Genomic DNA, 27588 nt, shown 5'->3' on the forward strand with positions numbered 1-27588 from the left:
TTCTCCTGCTGGGTTTAGGCTTTCTTTGCTGTTCATTCTCCAGCTCCTTTAGGTGTAGGGTTAGGTTGTGTACTTGAGACTTTTCTTGTTTCTTGAGAAAGCCTTGTATCCCTACATACTTTCCTTTCAGGACCACCTTTGCTATGTCCCACAGATTTTGAAGAGTTGTGTTTTCATTTTCATTTGTTTCCATGAATCTTTTCAATTCTTCTTTAATTTCCTGGTTGACCCATTCATTCTTTAGTAGGATGCTCTTTAGTCTCCATGTATTTGAGTTTTTTCCAACTTTCCTCTTGTGCTTGAGTTCTAGCTTCAGAGCATTGTGGTCTGAAAATATGCAGGAAATGATCCCAGTCTTTTGGTACCAGTTGAGACCTGATTTGTGACCCAGGATGTAATCTATTCCACAGAATGTTCCATGTGGACTAGAGAAGAATGTGTATTCTATTACTTAAGGATGGAATGTTCTGAACATATCTGTGATGCAACTGGTACAGTGTGTCATTTAAAGCTTTTATTTCCTTGTTGATCTTTTGCTTAGATGATGTATCCATTTCAGTGAGGGGGTGTTGAAGTCCCCTACTATTATTGTATTATTGTTGATGTGTTTCTTTGATTTTGTTATTAATTGGTTTATATAGTTGGCTGCTCCTGTGTTAGGGGCATAGATATTTAAAATTGTTAGATCTTGTTGGACAGAGCCTTTAAGTATGATATAGTGTCCCTCCTCATCTCTTATTATAGTTTTTGACTTAAAATCTAATTTATCTGATATAAGGATTGCCACCCCAGCTTTCTTCTGATGTCCATTAGCATGGTAAATTGTTTTCCACCCCTCACTTTAAATCTGGAGGTGACTTTGGGTCTTAAATGACTTTCTTGCAGACAGCATATTGTTGGATTCTTTTGTTTGTTTGTTTGTTTTTTAATCCATTTCGATGCCCTGTGTCTTTTGATTGGGGCATTTAGCCCATTTACATTCAAGGTAACTATTGAAATATATGAATTTAGTGCCAATGTATTGCCTGTAAGTTAACTGTTACTGTTTATTGTCTGTGTTCCTTTCTGATCTACTACTTTTAGGCTCTCTCTGCTTAGAGGACTCCTTTCAGTGTTTCCTATAGGTTGGTTTGGTGTTTGCAAATTCATTTAATTTTTGTTTATCCTGGAATTTTTAATCTCTCCTATTTTCAATGATAGCCTAGCTGGATATAGTATTCTTGGCTGCATATTTTTCTCATTTAGTGCTCTGAAGATATCATGCCAGTCCTTTCTGGCCTGCCAGGTCTCTGTGGATAAGTCTGTTGCCAATCTACTATTTTTACCATTATATGTTACAAACTTCTTGTCCTGAACTGCTTTCAGAATTTTCTCTTTGTCCCTGAGACTTTTAAGTTTTACTATTAGAGGACAAGGTGTGGATCTATTTTTATTGATTTTGAGGGGGGGTTCTCTGTGCTTCCTGGATTTTGATGCTTGTTTCATTTGCCATATTAGGGAAGTTCTCTACTATATTTAGCTCCAGTATACCTTCTGCCCCCCTCTCTCTTTCTTCTTCTTCTGGAATCCCAGTTATTCTAATATTGTTTCATCTTATGGTAGCACTTATCTCTTGAATTCTCCCCTCATGGTCCAGTAGTTGTTCGTTTCTCTTTTGCTCAGCTTCTTTATTCTCTGTCATTGGGTCTTCTATGTCACTAATTCTCTCTTCTGCCTCATTTATCCTAGCAGTAAGAGCCTCCATTTTTTATTGCACCTCATTGATAGCTTTTTTGATTTCAACTTGGTTAGATTTTAGTTCTTTTATTTCTCCAGTAAGGGATTTTGTTTCTCCAGGAAGTTTTCTCTAACATCTTCTATGCCTTTTTCGAGATCAACTAACACCTTGAAAATTGTCATTCTGAACTCTAGTTCTGACATATTACCAATATCCTTATTGAGTAGGTCCCTAGCCATCAGTACTATCTGTGTGTTCTTTTTTTGTGGTGAGTTTTTCTGCCTTGTCATTTTATCCAGATAAGAATATATGAACAAGAGAATGAAATACTAACAGGGTGGCAAAGACCCCAGAAAAATGTTCACTAACCAAATCAGAAGAGATCCAAAACTGGGAAGATAAGATTGGGGGGAAAAAGAAATGTATGTATATATATATACATATATGTGTGTGTGTGTGTGTGTATGTATATATATATGTATATATGTATATACATGTATATATGTATATATATGTATAATACATATATACATGTATATACATATATATACATATCTATATTAGACTGGTGAATAAATGGAGCCACCCACCAGATTTTGGGTGAATTTTAGTCTCTTAGAAGAAACTACGTTCCAAAATTTTAAAGACAGAGAAACTTATATATATATATACAAAAATAAGGGTAAACATGAGGAAGGGATGGAATATGACTATAAAGATGAAAATTTAAAAAGAATTCTAAAAAAGGAATTGATAAGTTGGTTGGAAAAAGAAAGAAAAATAAAAAGAGGAGGGAATGTGCTCAGGCTTGAGACTAGAACAAAGTCATGTGCTAGATTAGTGTATATTTTTATCTATTAGAAGAAATTGTATCCAAAATTTTTTAGGAAAGAAAAAAACCTATATGTACCCAAAAAATAAGGTTAAATACAATGAAGGGTTAAAACATGACTGTAACAATGAAGGTTTAAAAAAGATTTTTTTAATAAAGGTATTGTTAAGATAAACTAGTTAAAAAAGTTAAAAGAGGAAATAAGAAAATTTAGAAAAATGGAATAAGGAAAAAGAATAAATATTTTGAGAATTAACTTTTCAAGACTGAAGGATCTTGGGGAAAATCCATGAATTCTATGTATTGCTTCCCCTAACTGTGGCATTCCACAGTTCTCCTTGATCAATGAGTTTGGTCTTGGCTGGATGTTCTTGCTGATGTTCTGGGGAGGGGCCTGTTGCTGTGATTCTTAAATGTTTTGCCCGAGGTGGAATTGCACTACTCTTGCCAGGGACTGGGCTAAGTAATCCACTCAGGTTTGCTCTCGGAGCTTTTGTTCCCTGAACGCTTTCTGTACACTTTGGAGGATGGGAATGAAATTGGTGGCCTCCCGATATCTGTCCCAGATGAGCCAAGAGCTTGGGACACCACTCCTCAGTGTGCCCTCAGAGATAAGTAGCCAATCACTCCTGTCCCCCTTGTCTCTGGCCACACTCCTAGCTCACCTGGCCTGTGACTGAGCATTTCTATCTATGGGGCATGACCCCGTTTGGAGTCTCCAAACCAAAGATTCCTGCTGCACTGCTCCTCCTGAAGGAGGAATGTGAGTCTCCCTGGATCTGCCACTGTGGGGTCCCTGCTTGAAGAGCAGTTTAAATTAACACTGATCTGAAAGCTCACTCCCCAGCTCTGTCTCTGTAGCCAGCTTCCCCACTCCAATACCTGACAGCTCTGCCACAATCAGACACCCCCAATCTTTCTGTGACCCCACGGGACCTGACACCACACTGTCCCCATGAGGGATCCGCCCCTGCTTAGCCTCTGGAGCGATGTCCCTCAGTGAAGCAGACTTCTAAAAGTTCTGATTTTGTGCTCCATTGCTCCATCGCTTGCCGGGAGTCAGCCCCTCCCCACCACAGTTTATCTCCCATTGCTTTGGATTTACTTCTCTGCACATCCTACCTTTCAGAAAATGGTTGATTTTCTGTTCCTAGAATTGCTGCTCTTCTCTTCTATCTCCTGTTGAGTTTATAGGTGTTTGGCATGGTTTGATACCTATTTAGCTGAATTCCTGGGATCTGATGTCATTTCAGTCTGCTGCTACTCCTCCATCTTGCCTCTCCAGACTGACTTTTTTACTTACATCCTTTTTATGTCTTTTCATGACTTGATAGTTTATTTCTTTTTAGTGCCGAATAAGAATCTATTGTCTATTTTAGTTTATTCATTTACTTACTCAAAGATATTTTGGTTGCTTCCAAATTCTGGGAGTTATGAATAAAACTGTATAAACATCCATATGCAGGTGTTTGTGTGAGCATAAGCTTTCAATTCATATGGATTAATCCTAAGGGGAGTGGCTGATGGACCATATGGTTAGAGGATTTTTTTTTTTTTTTTTTTTTTTAGTTTTATTTATTTGACACAGAGAGAGATCAGAAGTAGGCAGAGGCAGGCAAAGAGAGAGGAGGAAGCAGGTTCCCTGCTGAGCAGAGAGCCTGATGTGGGGCTCCATCCCAGGACCCTGAGCCCATGACCTGAGCTGAAGGCAGAGGCTTAACCCACTGAGCCACCCAGGCGCCTTGAATCATATTGTCTTTTAGAGTTGTCATATCATTTAAAAAAATTTAATGAAGCCTAACTTATCAATTATTTCTTTCATGGATCATAACTTTGGTATTATGTCTAAAATATCATTGTTATATCCAAGGCCAGCTAGATTGTTTTCTTATGTTATCTTCTTGGAGTTGTATAATTTTGCATTTTGCATTTATGTCTGTGATCCATTTTGACTTAATTTTTATGTTGAGTGTAAAGTTTGGACCTAGATTGATTATCTTTGCATGTGAATGGCCAGTTTTTGAAAAGATTATCTTTGCTTCATTATATTAACTTTGCTCCTTTGCCAAATGTCAGTTGACTGTATTTATGTAAAACTGTTTCTAGGCTCTCATAATTTATTTTTGCATGTTCATTTCCCTCATGTGTTGTGAGTTTCATAAAGGCCAATATGATGCATTAAGCCTCTGTGTGCCTATGACCCTAAAATAGGAACTAGATAAATATTTGTGATGTGAATCTCCCTATAAAATTAGAATAAATGATTAATTTCTCTATTGAAAATATAAATACTATAAAGCTTAAAATGTTCTCCTAGGAGCACCTGGGTGGCTCAGTGGGTTAAGCCTCTGCCTTCAAGGTCATGATCTCAGGGTCCTGGGATCAAGTCCCACAATGGGCTCTCTGCTTTGCAGGGAGCCTGCTTCCTCCTCTCTCTCTCTCTGCTTGCCTTTCTGCCCACTTGTGATTTCTCTCTGTCAAATGAATAAAATCTTTAAAAAAAATAAAAAAAAAGATGTTCTCCTAATGTTCTGGAAACATGCAACATAAATAGGAAATTGTCTAGATTATCCCAAACTCCCTGATAATATAACTCTCCTTAGATACTTTTAAAATTTCCCAAAACTCTTCAAGAGTGTGTTCTAGAAATCTGGGTTTTGTTTTTTGTTTTTTGGGTTTTTTTTTTTTTTAGTAAGAATCCCAGGTACTTTTTATGCTGAGATACCATTAGGTGCAATGAGACATGTGAAAAGTAATTACAAAGTTCAAGATATCTAATGTTGCATGAAAAGAAATACTACATTTATTAGGTTTATTCATTCATTTACTTAGCAAACATTTACCGAGCTCTGACTATATCAGGTACTGTGCCTGGGGAGAAAAGGTCAATTTAATGACAAGGAAAAGGTTAAAAGATGTGATCAAAGAGTATTTGGAAAGATTGGTGAAGATTGCAGAGTAGATAATATTTTTATAATATCCTTAGTATGTTTTTCATCTGACTTTCTTTTGACTTTCCTTTAGCCCTAATTAGGATGGATATATGATCCAACATACTTTTTTAAAAAATCCATTATCTCTGGCAATTGAAATATCCTATCATTGAGTATAACATTAATTACATCATTCAATGTACCATTCCAGGTTTGAATAATTACATAATTAATGCTGAATCATGTTGGCATTTTGTTGGTGCCCTGTTGAAGATCTCATCAGTTGAATGAATTCTGTGACTTGAACAGGGAGAAGGGAAGGACCAACAAACAACATTTTACTTTGAATTACTATAAAAAGAGCTAAGAAAAAAAAAAATTGCTACTAGGAGCAAAATACTTTTATTTTTTTAAGCCTCTTTGGTGAGTTATATCTTTGAAAATGAGATAGGGAGAATAAATAATATTGAAGTAAACTTTGGCTTTGAAAATAGTAATTATATTTAAATTGGATATATGATAGTATTATCAGGCATATATATATATGTATATATACATACATATATATATAATCAAACATACATACACACACAAAGATATTCACCAAAAGTATTTTTAATACTGTTTCATTCCAAAGGTAAGAATCTTCTACATACTTCTAAAAAGCATACATTATCTACACACAAATGAAGACAAACCATGGCTTTGTGGAAAGAACATAATATCAGTAGTCTCGTCCTGTTATATTAAACTAGCCATTGATACTTGAGCGTTATTTGTTACTTAACCTTTCTGGGCATCACTCTTTCCATCTGTCAAACATTTATCGGATTACTGACATTTCTCCTACATTCAAGTACTATGATATGATATTTACTGAGTATGTATGGCATTATGCATATGGCTGGTCTTCAATAAAATTTTTGTTTGAATGAATAAAAACAACTTATACTCTACTAGCTGCCTTTAAGGGATCTCGAATGAAGGTTTACTTACTAGGTGGATCGTTTCCTCTAGACTATATATATTATGTCCTGATAGTATTTCTGTATTCATTAGACATCATAACATGTCTCTATATAGCCCTATTGAAATGGGAATCAGAACTGTAATATAATTTGCCTTGCATGCTGAGTTGGAAAAGTCTAAGGTAAAACTAGGGTATTTTCAGGTAAACTTGGGGGTATTTTAATGTTAGTTTACCTAAAACCAAATTACAAAAGGCTGTACTATAAGAAGAGATGCAATTACTTCCATAAGATTAGGAAAGATAAAACATAGGCAGGGGTATCTCAGTAGCTCAGTCGGGCGTCTGCCTTTGGCTCAGGTTGTGATCCTGGGGTCCTGGGATTGAGGGCCACATCAGGTTCCCTGCTCAGTAGGGAGTCTGCATGCCCCCCACTCTCCTCATGTTCTCTCTCTCAAAATAAATAAAATCTTTAAAAAATAAAACATAGAAAATGTTTAGGCAATGAGAGGAGATGCAGGTGTGTGTAAATTATTCCTCTTTTGGAGTATTTTCCTTGATTCAAATAATAAAAAAGGATTTTTTTTCCATTTCTGAGTGCCATTATCTACCACTACTGTGTTGTTTTTACCATCTTTACAACTTCTTCAAATTAGTCATGCAATTTATTAGGAATAATTTATTTGAAGAATGTGTTTGCTTCATTAATTCTGAATTTGTTTATTTGGACATGACCAATGCAAGTTAACATTAATGTTTTCCTGAAAAGTAATTAAAAACAAATGATGGTAGCTTTGAAAAAAGACTTTAAAATGTACTTTCTTAGTTGTTTGGTAAAGTATCTTTAGAAAATTGGGCACTTGCCTTTACAGTTGCTTTTTTTTTAGTAATCTTAGCCAATTCCAGCTGGACTTGCCATAGTCTTCAAGGTCAAGTTGATGTCATACTGAACCGTATGTGTTATGCTGATAATCAGCATCATTGGACCTGAAATTCTGCTATCTTTCTTTTGTGTGATTGACCTTGTTATTTTAAAGGTGGCAGGGATGGGGGCAGGAATTTGGCAAAGCATTGAAAAATCAGAACACTTCATAGCTCAGCAGTTCATTCAAGACATTAAGGTCAGACCAGGTGCCAAATAATCTGACAAGTTTAGAATGCGCAGCAGGACAGCTACCTAAAGAACGCCAGAAGTTCACAATGTCACCATAGAAGCACAAAAATTGGATAGCTACTAGCAAACCTTTTCATTATTTGGTTAATAGTATTTGCAGAAGCAATGAACTCTTCTTGTTTATTTTCTGAAGAGACTGTATGGATATATAAGATGTCGATAAAAAATGGATTCTTACATAGTCTGGGAATAGTTAATGCAGCCATTTGTAATGGGAATCACTTTACTGATGTGATAGCAAGGAGTTTAAGTTCAAAGGGCACTTTCTAAGTAGATATATTGAAAGATATGCTGCAGAACTCCATACTACCTGCTGATGTGCAAGTTCTAACAAGGAAGTTAAGTAGAGTAATTGACATGAAAGTCAGACAAATCAAAAAGAATCCATTGTATCTTTATTCAACTTTTTAAAAAGTGTACCATTCTAAGGTCTACAAAGGAATTTTAAAAACTGGATACTTTACTGTGATGTTCATAGATGAGCAAATTTAAACACACAATGTACATTTGAATTTACAATTTTTTTCCTAAACAGAAACAAATAGTGGAGATTATCCAATAATTAATTGAATCGCTTGATATGAAATGAGACAGATGAATAATATTTTAGTTATTTTTGGTGGTTCTATTGCTCCATTCCCCATCTTTTCTCTTTTTTCACTCTCCTGAATATTTTCCTCATTCCTTTATTTTCACATCAAACCCACAAACTCAAAATTGTGAGAGGAACACCTCTCACAAAATTGTCAGAGTAACTATTCCACTTTTTGCCCTCCTCCAGAATAAAGATCTGACTAAACCTAAATATTTAATTTGGTAAATATTTGCCTAGTCTAGGAAAATATTTAGAAATATTAGTTATTGTCAAACAACCCTTAATTTTGACATAACTGAAGTAGTTCTATAATTAGTTTAATTTGGCTTCTAGTTTGAGTAAATATGTCATGAGATCATTAATATCTAGAAAATTCACTTTATGGAACAACCCTTTGCATAACACTGATGATAAAAATTTTGCCTAAATTCATCTGATCATTTAATTCTAACTTAAGTGCCCTGGTATTTTCTGCCTTGTCAAATCATTTATCACCCATACAGTAGGAAATAGAACTGACCATTATTTATATTCATTTTCTTATCAAAAATATTTAAAATTATTTTAAGAGTCATAAATGTTCATTTTCCCCCTTTCACTTAATCTGTTTTTCCCAATTCAGAAAGAACCTCAAAATACTGCATTGACTCAGTGCATTATTATGACCACTAATGACTATAACAGACTATTATGAACATAAATGCTTGCACATGTATATAAAAGTATAAAGGATGGAACTAACCATTTATTGACTATAAAGACAATCCCAACATTTTCCTTTTCCAAATATAAACCCTGATGTAAATAAAGATCACTGTGCTATGGTCTGGCTGTTTTGTTCCCCTGGGAATACATGGCCTTAGACTTGAACAAATGAGAAATACACCTCCTCTTACTAAAAGGTTAATGAAATTCTTCCTGACTTTTTGGAGGAAAGTTCAATTTGGGTTTTTGCCAAGGTCTGGAAACTTTCCCAGTATGTCCAACTAACCTGAATGATATAAGTCACTTTAAAAATCAATAGTATAACCAAGACTTCAAGTGAATGGGTTCTCAAAGGGTGTCTTCATTTAAATGTGTCAAAAAGGAAAAAAAAAAAAAGAAGTGGTAATATTGGGGCAGGAGAAAGGGAAAGATAACAACTGTGAGTGCAATAAAGATTCTAAGTTTTTATATTTCTAATTGTTTAGTATATTTGAATTTTGTGACAGTGGTATTGTATCAAGAGTGATTTTAGCAGAAAGTAATCCCATCAAATATGTAAATATATTCAATGTAATTATTTATGTAAAGTAGGAACTCTTTTTAACTCACTACAGTAATATGATATTAAAAAAATATATGTGCATACTGTATCATTTCCCTCTAGATTCTAATGTGTCTGGAATGAACTTAAAGAGGGAAAAGGAAATCTTTATTGATTCGTCCACAGGTCAAATCTGTTTGTTTCATGGTCTAGGGGAATTAAAATGATCATCTTTAAGGAATGCAGCCAGTCATGCCTTTATTGGTTAGGTTGTTGGAATAATCAATGTTATACAACAACTGTTTGAGAGGCTGTTCTTGAAAGGGGAAGTATATGTCACAAATTATTCCTTTGCTATTCTTTATTGCAGTCCTTTCATGGATATATAAGGTACATTGACTTTGAAAAATAACCAATTATAAATTGCATGAAATAATTACGTTAGACAATCATCAACATCAGCCCTTTAATCTGCTAATAAGATAGTTTTAGAGTGCGTGGTCACTTTTTCTCAATTTAGGGTACTATAGGAAGTTTTGTTTCCCTAAGAGAGAAATAAAAGCTATTCCTTTGTTCTGCCAGTTTAATCTCCTATCCCAAAGGAATCCATCCATCCTCTAATCTTATCTTTTATTTGTGGAGTGAAATTGCTGTTTTGCCACTCTTGTTGAACTAAGTGCCAGATAATTTGAATTCATTAATTCACAAACCCTCTTAGGGTTCTTAATAACTTATATTTTTAATATGTGGCAGGTTATTATACTTTTTAAAAAGCAGGAAATTTCCTAACACGTATTTAAATGAAACCAATCAGTCAGATTATAATGCAAATTAATCACATTGCAAAATCATTTTTGGCTTCTCTTCATCTGAATATCATTCCCCCTAGATTCTATCTCCCCAGTGTCTCTCATATGCATTATTTATTTATTATTTTAACAAAGACTTAGTATGCACAATAATATCCCAAACTATAAACGGGATGCAAGAATGAAACAGTAAATGTTAGCCCCTCTGGTTGTTAAAGAGTTCACAGATGACAGCGAGAAACAACTGTGAAAATGAATGAGTACTAAGTACAGAAGCAGAGACAAATCATCAGCAGAGCAAATATTGTCTGTTTAAGCGTAGGCTTTTTGATTGTAAGGTACAATTTCCCTTAAAAAGCTAAAAAAAAAAAAAAAAAGCTTGTGGAAATGAAGGGTAGGTTAAAGGTTGTAAGTAGTCAGAAGTCAAGATAGGAACCATTCACTAGCAAAAAAATCAGTGGGGCTCTAATTAGGAGAGTAATTCTGGGTTCAAGACAGCCTTACAGGACAATAGCAGATGAACTCTTTGAATCTTTCCTATAATATTTACTTTTAGTGCAACTTACTTGAACTCTACAAGTTTATTTCTGTTATGCTACCTCTTAGTTTAAATTCTATACAGAAAAAAAGTAAACTGGCATAGCTCAGCCTCTTGGTGGATTCCCTCTGTTCAACTGCCTAGTGTAATCCTATTATACAAGGTGAAGGGTGACACTGGCCATCTAGGTCTCTATGTTGAGCTAGGAGCAATGGGCAGGGCTCAGGTAAGCTCAGCAGGCCAAACTATATCAAGTGCAATGTCCTTCCCACTTTCACAGCTATTCTCATAGTTTAATTCTTATTTTTAGACTATCATAGTAGTATCCTAAATGACTCCCTAGACAGAGAGACATCAAGCAAAATATACAAATAATCTGTTAGTTTTTATTGATGTTCTTATGACATTTAGTTTCAATTTCTGTTATCGTATCATTAACTTACAAGTCCACTCTGAGCAGAACATACAGGGAGATAAATAAATGTTTAATAAGTGCAGGAGTGAGAGAATAACTGAATAATGACAATGATTCAGCTTACCTTGCAGTATAAAAGGCATTAAACCTTATTTTTTTACACTGGAATAAAGACAACTTTCGTTAGTTACTGAATCCAAGGCAGAGGGGATATTCCACTTTTAGAGGGTTGAGGAGGGCGTTAGGGTTCCTCCATTGCTTCTTCCTGTAATTCTTATCACCATTAATTTGCTAGAGATGTGATGTGACAATTACTGACTGGAGGGAAAAGCACAAGAGAGAGAGGGAAATCATTCCCTATTTAAGGGCAAGTCTTGAATTTCCCTTCAAAATCAATGCACCCCACAAGTGCCTGCATACCCCCTCACACCAGGCGGACACATGAGTTCTCTCTGGGCCTTTTGCAAGGTGGTTTTGTTTTCTTGACTCCTGCTGCAACAGGTGCTAAGCAGGTCTTTCCTTTCTTGGCCACCTAAACTCTACTCCTTATAAAACTCCTAAGAATACCTTTTAGTTCTTCTTTGTTTTGTTTGTTGTTGTTATTTAAGCTTTACTTTAAAACAATTAGGATAGAACACTAAAACACTAGTAATTGTTGAAGCTAATTGGTGGTAGGAGTTTTTTTTATTCCAACCTCTCTATGTTTGGAGTGTTTAAAATTTTACATGAGAAAGTAAAATAAGAAAAATGCAAAGCATACACATAGTGATAATTAAATTTTTAATTTTACATTTACCTCCCCTATCTTGCTAATCCATCAGTGTATTAGGAGGATTTGTTTCGAGCCCTTTCAACTGGAGAAATCTGCTTGTATTCATTGAAGAAAAGAAAAATTATGTTCTCTTAATATGATCATATCAGAGAAGACTAAGAAGAGGCTGGCCAAGTAAGGAAAGCATTGATAATGTGAGAAATTTAGGGAAACTTTTAGAGAGATAAAAAATAGCCACATTAATCCCTGAACATTACTTTAAAGGCTAACATGCACAATTCTATTCTACAGTCCCATAATGTTTGACTTAATATGGCAGTAGCACAAATAACTATTGACTTGATTTTTTCTTTTTCTTTCTGAACTTCACTTTTGTTTGATATGTTCATTAATACTTATTGAGGTACTAAGTTGTGTCAGGTACTGGTCCAAGCACTGGAGGTAAAAGTATTAAAAAAAAAAAAAATGACAGGTCATGCTTTGGAGAACCCACAATTTTATTAAAGAGGTGGGCCTCCAAATATAATGACAACGTGATAAGCTTTTCATAGAAACATGCCTCAAATGCTCAAATAAAAATAGAATAAAGAGAGGGATTGAGTAATTATCTGCAGGAGATGGGGAGGGCATGGCAGATGGATGAACATGTTGTAGGACTTGAAGACTGTTTCCCATTGCCCAAGTAAAAAACTGAGGAGAGGCCTGCCTTTGAAACCTAGCTTAGGGGTGATGAGGTGTGGGGAAGGGTAGGTAGAGAGATAAGAGTGGTGACTTAAGAGCCTTCATGAAATAGTATATGCAGGTGATAGTGACTAAGGCAGCAAAAGTAGGATCACAAAGAACAAAAGTATACAAGAAATATCCAAGGAGATTAATTTGAAAAACCTTAGTAACATGAGAAATTGGAAGCCAGTGGGTGGTCAAAAGCATATGTATGTAATAAACATTAACTTGATACCTTGTACTTGCAAAAACAAACAAACAAACAACAACAAAGAAAATTTGATTGCAAATCTGAGGAACATAAGGAAATGTTTCCTAGATATACATATTTTTACATGAATTAAAATTATAACGACTTTTTGGTTTTTTGCATTGACAAAATTATTTCTTAAATAGTTTATTTAAAGATCTCTATATGGACATTGGGGAGGGTATGTGCTATGGTGAGTGCTGTGAAATGTGTAAGCCTGATGATTCACAGACCTGCATCCCTGGGGCAAAAAGTACATTATATGTTAGTAAATAAATAAATAAATAAATAAATATCTCTATTGCCAGAATATGGCATATATGCAAATATAGCAATGAAGAAGATGATAAAACTTTTAATTAATTGATAGCAGAGTGATAGCTAGTCTTAAAATACTAGTTGTGTGAAAACTGAGCAGAGAAGGGGCAGGCAAAGGCAATTAGGTTATTGTTTTCATTGCCTAACATATTGGATTGTTCATATAAAGTCTATATCATTTTATGCAGCATTTTTAAAACAACAGGGATTTAAGGTGGCAGTTTGATTAACTTAAAAATAAAGGCAGCCATCATTTTTTATGGCTTTAATGTATTCTATGGAGGCTTGGATCTTCGTTTGCCATTACTATTTATAGGATTTATGCTATTAAAGCCTACCCAGCTGTTACCAAATCTCATCCTAAGAATAAAATGCTAAGACCTTATTTGAGAACAAATTTCATATGTGGCCTCAAATTTGCATCTGCATAAAATAAACTATTCTTTTTCTGAAACTCCTTAATTGTTCTTCAGAGAACTTAAATAAAAGTCCCTGTTTTGAGTCCTGTTATCAGGAAGATTCTGATTTATTTTATATCAGTATCTCTGTTTTAATACCCAGTATAGTCATGTTAATTCCTTTCATTTGGAGATGAAGATATTATATTTTCCTAATTACAAACACTGTAAGAAGTCTCAATCTTTTATAAGCCTGTTGGAAAACCTAGGCATGAGAAGCATTGGACCTAATTTGAGAATTTCAGCCCGAAACATTCATTTTATTCACCCCTTAATGTTTATTGACCATCTAAGAGCATCTGAGCAGTTGGGAAATATTAGTGAACAGAACAGACTAGGATACTTGCCTTTGGGTTATCTTCTAGTAGAGGGAAAGAGATCCTCTACAATAGGTCCTATACAATATATCCTATATAATAAATAATAAGCATGGTATCTTAAACTATATTCTTAGATCATCTTGAGAGGCAGAATTCCTTCAATTTATCTCTTTCTTCTCATATCTGCTATAAGCAGGCATGGGAATCCAGGTTGTGCCTTCCACAGTTTGCCTGGCGATCTCCTCAGCTAAATAAATACCTAAGTTGATCCCTGATAAGTTTGACTTGCCTCCCAGCAGTAAAATAACTCAGCTCTGTTCTCTGCCACTATATAATGAGGATTGCCCTTCTTCCCCTTTCTAATAATATATCCCTCATTTCTGTCTCTGTTCTCACTGAAAGCTCATTTGACATCCATATTTCTACCAACAGTTCCTTAAAGGCAAGCTAGGCTCTTTCAAATAAGTACCTCAGAATTCTCCCAGATTCTACACATTTCTCAATTTCAAAACCACTTCCACATTCTTAGATATTTGTTATAGAGGCACACCCCTTCATATTTGCAAAATCTGTATTAATTTCCTAGTGCTGCCATAACAAGGTATCACAAACTGAGTGGCTTAAACAACTGGAAATTCATTCTGTCAGTCTTACAGGCCAGACATCCTAAATCAGGGTATCAACTGTGCTGATTCCCTCTGAGGGAAAATCTGTTTACTCCATCTCTTCTAGCATCTGGTGAAAGCCAGTAGTCTTTAACATCCCTTGACTGGTAGATCCATCACTCCAGTCTCTGCTTCCATTTTCATGTGGCATTCTACCTGCATGCCTTTATGTCGCCTTCCTCCGTGTGTGTCTATTTCTGTATCCAAATTAACTTCTTTTTATAAGAAGACCAGTCAGACTGGATGAAAGCCTATCCTAATGACCACACTTTAACCTGATTACATCTGTAAAGACCACATATCCAACAAAGGTCACATTCAGAGATACCACTGTTAGGATTTCAACCTCAGAGACATAGTTTTGGTTTTAGACCACCACGGTCTAAAAAGCAACTTCACAATAAAACAAGTCAAATGATTTTTTTCTTCTTGCTTTCCAGTGCATATAAATGTTATGTCTACACTATACTTCAGTCTGTTAAGTGTAAAGTAACAATTATGTCAAAAAATATGATGTGTATACTTTAATTTAAAAATACTTTATTGCTAAAAAATGCTAACCATCCTCTGAGCTTTCAGTGAGTCATTATCTTTTTGCTGGTGGAGGGTCTTGCCTCAGTGCTTATGGCTGCAGACTGATCAGGGTCGTGGTTGCTGAAACTTGGGGTGGTGGTGGCCATTTCCGAAGATAGCAATGGAGTTTGTGTCATCAACTGACTTTTCCTATTACAAATGATTTCTCTGCCACATGCACTACTATTTGATAACATTTTACCCACAGTAATTACTACCTATGGGACCTATAGCCTTATGAAATGTATTTCTTAAATAGTAGGACTTGAAAGCGGCAAACCCTCCTGATCTATGGGCCACAGAATGGATGCCATGTTACCAGGCATGAAAACAACATTAATCTTACTGTCCATCTCCATCGGAGCTCTTGAGTGACCAGGTGCCTTGTCAATGAGCATTAATATATTGAAAGGAATCTCTTTCCCTCCTAAGAGGTAGGTCTCAACATTGGGCTTAAAATAATGCAGTACACCATGGTGTAAACAGAGGCACTGTCATCTAGGCTTTATTGTTGTACTTCTAGAACAAAGGTAGAGTAGATTGAGCATAATGCTTAAGGGCCCTAGGCTTTGGGGAATGGTCAGTGAACATGGGCTTTAAATTCATGTCACCAGCTGCGTCAGCCCTTACCAGGAGATTCAGCCTGCACGTTGAAGCTTTGAAGACCAGGTACTGACTTCTCCTCTGTAGCTGTGAAAGTCCTAGATGACTGCTGCTTTCAACAGAAAGCTATTTCATCTATATCGGAAATCTGTTGTTTCGTGTAGCCACCTTCATTAATATTCTTAGCTAGATCTTCTGGATACTTACTGCAGTTTCTACATTAGCACGTCCTATTTCACCTTGCACTTTTATGATACAAAGATAGTTTCTTTTTGTAACCTTATGAGCCAACCTCTGCTTGCTTCATACTATCTTCTGCATCTTCCTCACTCTCTCAGCTTTCATAGAATTGAGGAGAGTTAGGGCCTGGTTCTGGATTAATTTTTGGCTTAAGGGAATATTGTGGTTCATTTGATCTTCTCTCCAGACTGCTAAAACTTTCTCCATATCAGCAATAAGGCATTTTGCTTCCTTATTCATGTGTTCACCGGAGTAGAACTTTTAATTCCCTCAAGAACTTTTCCTTTGCATTCACAACTTGGTAACTGGTGCAGGAGGCCTTTGGTGTGTCTCCCAAATAATCATTTTTAGGTTTGACTTAAAGGGAAAGAGATGTGACTTTTCCTTTCAGTTGAACACTTAGAGGCCATTGTATGGTTATTAACTGGCCTAATTTCAGTGTTTTTGTGGAAATGAGGAGGCGCAAGGAGAAGGAGAGAGACAAGGCAATGGCTTTTAGGTTGACAGCTGTTTGGAGTTGTTAGAACACATACAACATTTGTCCATTAACTTGGTCTTATATCAGCATAGTTCATGGCACCCCAGAACAGTGATAGTAACATCACAGAACTGACCACAGATTACCATAAAAAAATAACAATAATGAAAAGTTTAAAACATTGGAAGGATTACCAAAATGTCACACAAAGAAACAAAGTGAGCAAATGTAGTTGGAGAAATGGAACCCATAGTCTTGGTTGATGCAGAGTTGACACAAAACTTCAATTTATAAAAAACAAAATATCTGCAAAGCAATATAAAATGAAGCACAGTAAAATGAGGTATGCCTGTATCTTTTTAGAGGACACAATGTAACCTATCACACCTGCTTTATTGGTAACTTGCATAGCAGTGAGGAGGAGGGCAGTATGCACACTATCTTTCACCTTCCCCAGCACAGCCAGGTCACCCTGATTTTTACCAGAAAACTTGCAATGAAGTAGAATTTCCCCAAATGTGTTCCGTGTGTGTGTGAAGAACTGGTCTGTAAAGAGACTGCAAAAGAAAGATTCCATAATCAAGGAAATTTGTTTTATGTAGTGTTCCACATTCCCTCTTCTTAGTGCTTCTCAGTGTCCAACTTATCAAGGATTCTGAGAAATTCATTTTCCAAATGAATTTGACCGTGGGATTCTTTACCTTAATACTTCTTAAAAATAGTCTATTACTTGGAAAATACTTGATAGAAACACTGCAGTGAAAGCACAAATTTTATTTCCCCTTATGCGTTCTGGGCATATTTAAGAAGGACAACTACATGGAAAGCAGAATGAACTCTAATGTACAATTTCCAAATTGACTTCTTATTATTGATAGTCCATAAGAGTACAGATGCACTTTGCTATAGAGTTTACCAGAGTTTGAGTACAGATAATCAAAATCTATATCTCAAATTCACTCAGATTAATAATTAAAAATGTAATAAACAAGGAAAAATATGAAAGTGCATGTAGTGGTGTGAAAATACATACTCATTAGGAGGCCATCCAGGATTATTATAAGGATTTTTTTTTCTTAAAAAGTTGTACAACTTTCAGGTCACTTTGTGGTCACTTTCCAAAGGTCACAGCAGTATTACAGAATGTAAGTCCTAAAAGAACTATTGTGTTCTCCTACATGCTAAGCACTGCTAGAGAGAAAGGACAATAAGCAGGTAAGGAAAAGATTGAGAAATGTAGCAGATGATTGTCACTGAAGGGATAGGGGATGGTAGGAAAGCAGCAGTCTTCCCTAAAAAGAAAAGAAAACAAAACAAAACAACAACAAAAAAGGCACTTAAAATGAGGTAAAGAGAAAGGCTGAGCAGAGCAGAGGAGACTTTGCTAGTTTTCACCTATACCTGCCAATCTGATCTCTTACCTACTACAATAATGTGAAGAATCTTTCAGAAAATGGAAAACTTCCTCTCACATATCCCATAGTGCTGTGAAACCTCTGGTATCTTTGGATGCATTTTTATAAACCATTTCAGGGATCCCTGGTATGTTTTAGATCATTTGTTTGGAATATTATGCATTTGTTTGGAATATTATTCCAATTGCTGATCATTTGTTTGGAATATTATGCATTTGTTTGGAATATTATTCAAGTATTGTAAACTATAAATATTTATCTCGTACACATCTCTGCCTTCAGCTTGTCCTCTGCCTTCAACTTCATCCTACATAGTTAATTTTTAAGAGATAGAAAAATGTCCAGGAATCACTGATAATGTTATCTCATAACTAAAGCTTGCTTTGAGGGCAGAAACAAGATCCCTGAAATGTGGGCTCCTGGTTAGCATACTTTATAAAGGCACTTCTAATCTTAGGACAATTAGTAACACATTCCCATCTAAATCTGCTTTAAAATGGGAGTTTCACCTATTATGGGTGGCTGGTTCTAAAGCAGTCATCTAATGAAGTCTTATTTCAAGGGTAATAGAAAGCTTGTTGTTTGTGTCTTAAAAATTCACCTTCCTGTTCAAGCAGACAGTTAAAGCCACAGGTAATAAAATGCTACCATTCTAGTTTCATACTTTCCTCATCCATTTCCCCAGATAACCTAGGGCGTGAACTACATTTGGAAAAGAAGAAATCATTAAATGGCTGATAATTATCCAGAAGCTTACCAGTTTTACCAATCTCTGAAGAAAATCCCATTAAATCGGGCTGTGTCCTGTTTCCCCAAATAAAATAATACCACACAGCAGAGGCTTATCAGAGCTTATCATTTTGAGGCCATTAATTAAGCAAATTTTCTCTGGGTGAATATGTTTCCCAGAAATCTCTCTTGGATTGACATTTATTTTGTGTTACCCACTCTGCCTGGCTTGGCTCAGCACCACATGTAGAGGCCATTTAAACAATATTAAGATAACAGCATTAATTCGCTGTTCTTCCGTTAATCATGTAGAAGCAGATCCGCTTGTTATAAATAATGATCTTTCCTTGCCTGAAGCTCAACTCTTAGCACTTGTTCTCATGCAAATCCCTGTCCTTTTGTACTAGCTGCTAGTAATAGTACTTAATAGTGTGCTGTTCTTTTCTTAGGTTTCAGCACTGTAAGGAAGGGGAAAAGTGGCTTCAGTTTTAAATTTGAATAGGATTGCCTTCCAGAAGAATGAGAGGAGGAGGAGGCAACCTTTTTGACTGGCTTTGATCAAAAGCATCATTTTTCTCTTTTCTGGTAATGATTACTGGAATTGAGATTCAAATTAAGCAGTGTGTCTGACAGATGATGTAATGTGTCATAACTTTTCCTTATCTACAAAACAAGTCTATCAGGTTGGAAAGTCAGCAAGTTTTGTCAAGATTTCATTTATTTTCACATCTGGTTCACACTCACTTCGGAAGAGAGATAGCTACTCTATTCCTGGCAAACCATGGTTAAAAGATTTCTGTCATTATCTTATGTGGAGTGTTGGAATTTCTCACGCTGATGGAATAAGGCAGGCAAATGTTCAGTTGGATTCTAGTGACTAGAGTGTCTTCTCTGCTTTCTTGTATAATTAGGCATGGCTTTTTAACAACTTCCTGTATCCCCTGGGGCGCTTGCAGGAATATAGAAGGTAGTGTTTCAGGAAGCAGGTGTGGCTGCACTGTATTGTTAACCAGTTGCCGGCCCAATCAAATTCAGTCAAGTACAATGTATCTTCTTTAAAAGACCTTCAAAATAATACAGTTATATCCTAAGGGAGAAGCAAATAGGCAGCATGTTCATAATCGCAGTGCTCTGGTTTTTCCTCCCCAGAATCATCAGCAATGCAATTCAACTGTATTTGTCCAGTGGCACCAAGGTTCTGGGCATTGTTCTGGGTGTCAGAAAAAACTGATGAACAAAGTAACCTTCTTCTTCCTTTTTGTAGAATTCCCAGCCAAATGGGAAGTAACAAGATATTTATAGAGTCTAATGAAACAAGTCTAGCACAGGATGCTATAGGGTATCTGTGAGGAGCTTGTCAATTCAGAAAGAGTGGGCTGGGCTGGGTAGATTTCTCAGGGAAAATTCTGGCTCACCTGATGCAGAAATATCTGAATATCAAGGAGTCGGGGTAGAGAGTGGAGAGGGTATTCTAGGTGGAGATAATAATTTGAGGGAACACCTGGAGGCTAAAGAGAACACAACATTCTTAGGAAAATATAGTTCACAATGGTTAGACCACAGGAGTAACAGTAGAATTGGGTGTTTTAGATTGTCTTGGTAAAAAGAAGGTTAATTAGTTAGTAGGATTGTTAATCCCCAGGCTATATGAGAGGTGTAGTTATACTAACACAAAATATACTAATCACAAAAATATTCATGTCAAGTATATGATATGACCTGAAATATCTGCCCCCAGATATCTTTGTTCCCCAGATATATCATTACAAATAAAATTTTTACCATTAGAGATTCATTTATTTGGATTCTTAATATTACAGTTATTAAACAAGGACTATATTAGCTACTTTTGACACATACTATGTTAGTGTGAATAACTTTATCATATTCTTTCTAATGCTATAATACTAAGATCAGATTGTGGAAAGAAGAGAAATGCAGGCAGAGAAGAATATTTAAGTAGATTGTTGGAATATTAGGTAGAATGTTGGAAGAATTGCTCACAGGAAAGGTGGAGCTGTGTGGTCACCTAGAATAAAATGCAGGCAAAGAGGAATATTTAAGTAGAAGAAATGTTGGAAGAATTGCTCAGGGAAAGAGTAGAGTTGTGTGAGTACCTAGAATAAAACCACCCTGAGAGAAGAGAAAAGGGGTTTGAAAGAAAAAAAGCTGGCTGACACAATAGTGGGGTGTTGGAGCTGTCTTACTCTACTCATGAGTGCCACTTGTTTCACTTTTATGCATTTTGGAGCCAGTTGTTAAACACAGTCAGGGTTAAAAATTTATACATATGTAAGTTTACAGTAATAAATTATATTAAAATAGAAGTAATATTTAAAACTTATTACTTTCTGTTTGCTTTATTACATTTAATTATTATCTTTGCTCTTGGAAATATTTAAGCCTTTGTAATTGCATGGTGGAAATGCTATATGAGCGTTCTCTGTGTGTCTCTTCCTAGCTGCTTGTTCAGTGACATCATGTGGGTAACTTAAAATTTGCCATGATGAGAGTGTATACACTATGAAAATTGGCAAACAAAAGAAATCAGAATTCAGTTTATTGTTTTGTTGACTGTCTGCTGTGGACTTAAGAAAGTTGTCGATAAGAAACATTAAAAATGTCGATTGAACTTAAAAGTGTATCCTGGCTGTAGCTGCCACAGGGTGAATAGTCCAATAAATGGAGAAACTATTCTTCCAACATTCAGAAAGTACTATCCAGTTCAGCAAAGAATTCTCTCAAGTCATTGATAAGCAAGTGAAATCAACATGTACCTTTATTGCTACACTTTTGTAACAAACTCATCAGGGGATATTTGTGTTGAGACTACGCATCTTCATCAATTATGTTTATGCATTGTTTACAAAAACAAGAGCTTGGCTAAATCAGCTGAAAGTATTTTGTGTGAATGAATTGGCTATAGAGAATTTGCAATAAAGACTATTCTATATTTTATTTGGGTGTCACACATCCTTTATATTAGTAATATTTACAATAAACTAAATACATACTCTTTATAAAGTTGTTTCTTATACTGGCAAAAGTCCAAAAAATTATTTGCTTCACAATTTTTTGCTTATGTCTGCCCATTGCCTGCAGGATTCTATACATATCAGTCTTAAAAAAAAGAAAAGATTTTATTTATTTATTTATGAGACAGAAAGTGGCAGAGGGAGAAGTAGGTTCCCCACTGAGTAGGGAGCCCAACATGGGACTCGATCCCAGGACCTCAAGATCATAACCTGAGCCAAAGACAGAGGCTTAACCAACTGAGCCACCCAGGAGCCCTATACATATCATTCTGAATGAGCATACTCATATATCTAGTGTTTTAACGTAATTCCTCTGTACAATGATGGTTTTCATGGCCTCCCAATATTACTTTTCCCACAAAAACAGATGTTGAAAACTGGGAAGAGAAGTTGTACATGTGATAGGCTCAGGAAGAGAAATCATTCGTTTTATTTGGAGTTGTGTACTATTGTTCCCACTACCATCACCCATTACTTTGATTTGTGCCATTTGGAGCATCCGTATATGCCTTAGTTCTTAAAATGCCTCTCTAGGGAAAAGATGCCAAACACCATTCAGGCTATAGCAATGTATTTTATCAAACAATTTTTTTTCTAATTTACTAATTGGTCTCGTCTTCATCAAAACCTTGGGGCAATGTTTTGAAGCTAGAGGAAATGTTTTTAAGATGTGAAGTCTAATTTCATGAAAGTAGGATAGGGGAGAGATGAGGAGTGATCTCTAAAGAAAATAGGAATGCATCATTACTTCCAGAGGTAGAGTTCAGTTATTATCCCTTCGTTGCAAATAACACCCAGTGCGCATTACATCACATGCCCTCCTTAATGCCCATTACCTAGTTAATCCCTTCCGTCTGCCCACCAAAAATATAATAAAATTTAAAAAAATAGAAAATAAGAATGCATTCCAAGAAATAGTATGCAGCTACTATTGCCTAGTGACCAGTAACTTTAATTATTGTTCCAGTATAACAGAAACTTAAAGACTTAGGTTACAGAGCAACCTGAGACGATTTCCTTTGGTTACACATGACTTTGACACAAGTAGCTTTTATCAAACTGCAAAACATAGACTGTTATTTTGTTATTGTATGAATAATTAGCAATATGTTTTTATATAATTCCTAATACATGTGTGTGTTGGAGAATGTTGAGATGGGTTTCTCCATTTTTCTTCTTTTGTCAAAGTAATACATAGTTAACATCTACCAGATTTAATTTTGTAAGGATGGGAATCAAATCATGTTTTGCATACCTTAGTACTTAGGTATTCACAAAACTAGCCATACATTAGGTCCCCTAAATACACTTGTTGAAAGAAAAACAATAAGGAAAGGAAGAAAGGGTGGGGGGAAGTAGACAGAGAGGGAGGGAAGGAATAAGGGAAAGTCATAAGCAGAATAAATGTCAAGGCATAAAACACAGGCAAAATTTCACCAACAACTTATAATAATAGCAATATTTTATTATATTTGTTGTACTCATTTTCTAGGGCTGTCATAAGAAAATGCCACAGACTGGTGGCTTAAGCAACAGAAATATATTTCTCATAGTTCTGGGGGCTAGAAATTCAAAGTCAAGGTGTTGGCAGGTTTGGTATATCCTGAGACCTCTCTCCTTGACTTGCAGATGTCTGTCTTCTCCCTATGGCCTCACATGGTCTTTCATCTGTACCTGAGCCCTTGGCAACTTTGTGTGTCTGAATTTCTTCTTATAAGGACAGTGCTCAGGTTGGATTAAGGCTCACCATAATGACCTCCTTTTAATTTAATCACCTCCTTAAAGACCCTGTCTTAAACAGTCAGATTCTGAGTTATTGGGGCAGAGGGTACAATTCAGCCTCTATGGCTACTTACAGTGCTTCCCCCCCCCCTTTTTTTTAGCATATAAAGTGGTATAAATAGCATAAAGTGTTATATTAGTTTCAGCTGTACAAACATAGTGATTCATTAATTCTATACTCAGTGTTCATCATGATAAATGTACTCTTAATCCCCTTCACCTATTCTATCCAAACTCTCAGCCACCTCCCCTCTGGTAACCACTAGTTTGTTCTTATATTTGGTCAGTATTTTTTTTTTTTTGTTTTGTTTTGTTTTCCATAGCATAGTTGACATGGAATTTTTATTTTATTTTTATTTTATTTTTTAATTTTATTTATTTATTTATTCGACAGAAATCACAAGTAGGCAGAGAGACAGGCAGAGAGAGAGGGGGAAGCAGGCTCCCTGCTGAGCAGAGAGCCCGATTGGGGACTCAATCCCAGGATCCTGGGGTCATGACCTGAGCCGAAGGCAGAGGCTTTAACCCACTGAGCCACCCAGGCGCCCCACATGGAATTTTTAAACCTTCTTATATGCTTAACGTTTTTATTTTAAATATTTTACCATACCACCAAAAACTTGGCAAATACTAATGTAACAACTTAAATACTATTACTTGCATATATTAACCAATTCTCCTATTTGGTCATATAAGTTGTTTTCATAATAGTGCAACATGTATAAGTAGTTGTTGAAATTTCATATTCTTTAAGCTTCTTGATGCCGGCGAGGGGTCCTTGGAATTCAAAATGATGGGGTCATTTTGTTTTTTATTTCCCATGAAGGAGCATCATGATGTGCTTAATAAAACTGAAATGTGGAAAGTATCCTTCTCTAACATGGATATGTTTAAAAGAAGTAAATTGTTCCAAATGTATACAAAGAGGCATTCAGAAGCTTTAATGAAGTAACAGGATGAAGGTTATTTATTTGGGCTCAATCTTGCTGGGTTTTTTTTCTTTTACATTTCATCACACTGAAATTAGACTTTATTATTATAATAAAATGAAAGCAGCTGAATGATGTAACAGCTTAAAAAAATAAAATAAAAACAAAACAGACTATCTTCTGACGTTGAACATGTGTAAAGCAAGGACAGAATATATATCTTCTTTGATACATACACGTACACACACACACACACACACACACACACACGATATTGTTTCTGAGCTGTGGCTGAGACAACCTTTCTAAAGTCTTGCTTGGCATATGGAAAGTGTATTTTTCTATTTAGCAGTAACAGCTGCTGAAAATGTGCCCGGCCTTTACCTGTGTGTTTATATGGCAGAATTCACTGGGTCATGTAATGGGCTCAGCTACAGACCTAGCTCTGCTTCTCTAGGCTATTCTTCTTAAAGGGACCTGGCTTGAGGCCTAGAATTCCAGGTGGTCTTACCTGATTTAGCTAAAGATGTGTCAGGCCTTTAACGATCCCGTAAATGTGAAAAAACAGGGAAACTCAAGGCTTACCTAATTCTGTCCCAAATTAACCATGAAGAATCCAGTGAAATAGGACTTTTCTATTATTATTATTATTATTTCTTTGAATCAGTTGTCAGCAAACTTTTTTCTGGAAATAGCTAGATACTAAATGTTTTAGGTATTATAGGTATTTGTTTTTAAACTGTTTAAACATGCAAAGCCATTGTTATCTCATCATACTAAAGAGGCCATGTGCCATAGTTTTCTTTTTTTTTTCTTTTTTTTTAATCTTTTTTTTTAATTTATTTTCAGCATAACAGTATTCATTGTTTTTGTACTACACCCAGTGCTCCATGCAATCCGTGCCCTCTCTAATACCCACCACCTGGTTCCCCCAACCTCCCACCCCCCCACCTCTTCAAACCCTTCAGATTGTTTTTCAGAGTCCATAGTCTCTCATTGTTCACCTCCCCTTCCAATTTCCCCCAACTCCCTTCTCCTAACTCCCCATGTCCTCCATGCTATTTGTTATGCTCCACAAATAAGTGAAACCATATGATAATTGATTCTCTCTGCTTGACTTATTTCACTCAGCATAATCTCTTCCAGTCCCATCCATGTTGCTACAAAAGTTGGGTATTCATCCTTTCTGATGGAGGCATAATACTCCATAGTGTATATGCACCACGTCTTCCTTATCCATTCGTCCATTGAAGGGCATCTTGGTTCTTTCCACAGTTTGGCAACTGTGGCCATTGCTGCTATAAACATTGGGGTACAGATGGCCCTCCTTTTCACTACATCTGTATCTTTGGGGTAAATACCCAGTAGTGCAATTGCAGGGTCATAGGGAAGTTCTATTTTTAATTTCTTGAGGAATCTCCACACTGTTCTCCAAAGAGGCTGCACCAACTTGCATTCCCACCAACAGTGTAAGAGAGTTCCCCTTTCTTCACATCCCCTCCAATACGTGTTGTTTCCTGTCTTGCTAATTTTGGCCATTCTAACTGGTGTAAGGTGATATCTCAATGTGGTTTTAATTTGAATCTCCCTGATGGCTAGTGATGATGAACATTTTTTCATGTTTCTGATAGCCATTTGTATGTCTTCTTTGGAGAAGTGTCTGTTCATATCTTCTGCCCATTTTTTGATATGATTATCTGTTTTGTGTGTTGCGTTGAGTTTGAGGAGTTCTTTATAGATCCTGGATATCAATCTTTTGTCTGTACTGTCATTTGCAAATATCTTCTCCCATTCCATGGGTTGCCTCTTTGTTTTCTTGACTGTTTCCTTTGCTGTGCAGAAGCTTTTGATTTTTATGAAGTCCCAAAAGTTTATTTTGGCTCGATAAACCATTGGCCACACTAATCCAAAAGAAAAGAGAGAAAGCCCAAATTAATAAAATTATGAATAAAAAGGGAGAGATCACAACTAACACCAAGGAAGTAGAAACAATCATCAGAAGTTATTATCAACAGTTTTATGCCAATAAGCTAAGCAACCTAGATGAAATGGATGCATTCCTGGAAAACTATAAACTCCCAAAATTGAACCAGGAAGAAATTGACAACCTAAATAGACTGATATCTAGTAACGAGATTGAAGCAGTGATCAAAAACCTCCCAAAAAACAAGAGCCCAGGACCTGACAGATTCCCTTGGGGAATTCTACCAAACTTTCAAAGAAGAAATAACACCTATTCTCCTGAAGCTGTTTCAAAAAATTGAAGCAGAAGGAAAACTTCCAGACTCTTTCTATGAAGCCAGCATTACCCTGATCCCCAAACCAGGCAAAGACCCTACCAAAAAGGAGAATTTCAGACCAATATCACTGATGAATATGTATGCTAAGATTCTCAACAAGATCCTAGCAAACAGGATCCAACAGCACATTAAAAAGATTATCCACCATGACCAGGTGGGATTCATTCCTGGGCTACAAGGATGGTTCAAAATTCACAAATCAATCAATGTGATAGAACAAATTAATAAGAAAAAAGAGAAGAACCACATGGTCCTCCCAATTGATGCAGAAAAAGCATTTGACAAAATCCAGCATCCATTCCTGATTAAAATGCTTCAAAGTATAGGGATAGAGGGAACATTCCTGAACTTCATCAAATCTATCTATGAAAAACCCACAGCAAATATCATCCTCAATGGGAAAAAGCTTGCAGCCTTCCCGTTGAGATCAGGAACACGACAAGGATGCCCACTCTCACCACTCTTGTTCAACATAGTATTAGAAGTCCTAGAAACAGCAATCAGACAACAAAGAGAAATAAAATGTATCCAGATTGGCAATGAAGAAGTCAAACTCTCTCTCTTCGCAGATGACATGATTCTTTATTTGGAAAACCCAAAAGACTCCACCCCCAAACTACTAGAACTCATACAGCAATTCAGTAACGTGGCAGGATACAAAGTCAATGTACAGAAATCAGTGGCTTTCTTATACACTAACAGTGAAAATACAGAAAGGGAAATTAGAGAATCGATTCCATTTACTATAGCACCAAGAACCATAAGATACCTG

The 27588-nt window shown here is 36.0% G+C and overlaps 1 protein-coding gene across 1 annotated transcript in view; it reads left to right on the top strand.

Moving 5' to 3' along the window:
* Positions 1–27588, top strand: part of LRP1B (LDL receptor related protein 1B) — a 1927222-nt gene that overhangs the window by 534331 nt on the left and 1365303 nt on the right. The window lies entirely within an intron of this gene.

Source organism: Lontra canadensis, unplaced genomic scaffold, assembly GCF_010015895.1.
Source record: "Lontra canadensis isolate GAN:19392208 unplaced genomic scaffold, GSC_riverotter_1.0 scaffold11, whole genome shotgun sequence".
Classification (NCBI taxonomy): domain Eukaryota; kingdom Metazoa; phylum Chordata; class Mammalia; order Carnivora; family Mustelidae; genus Lontra; species Lontra canadensis.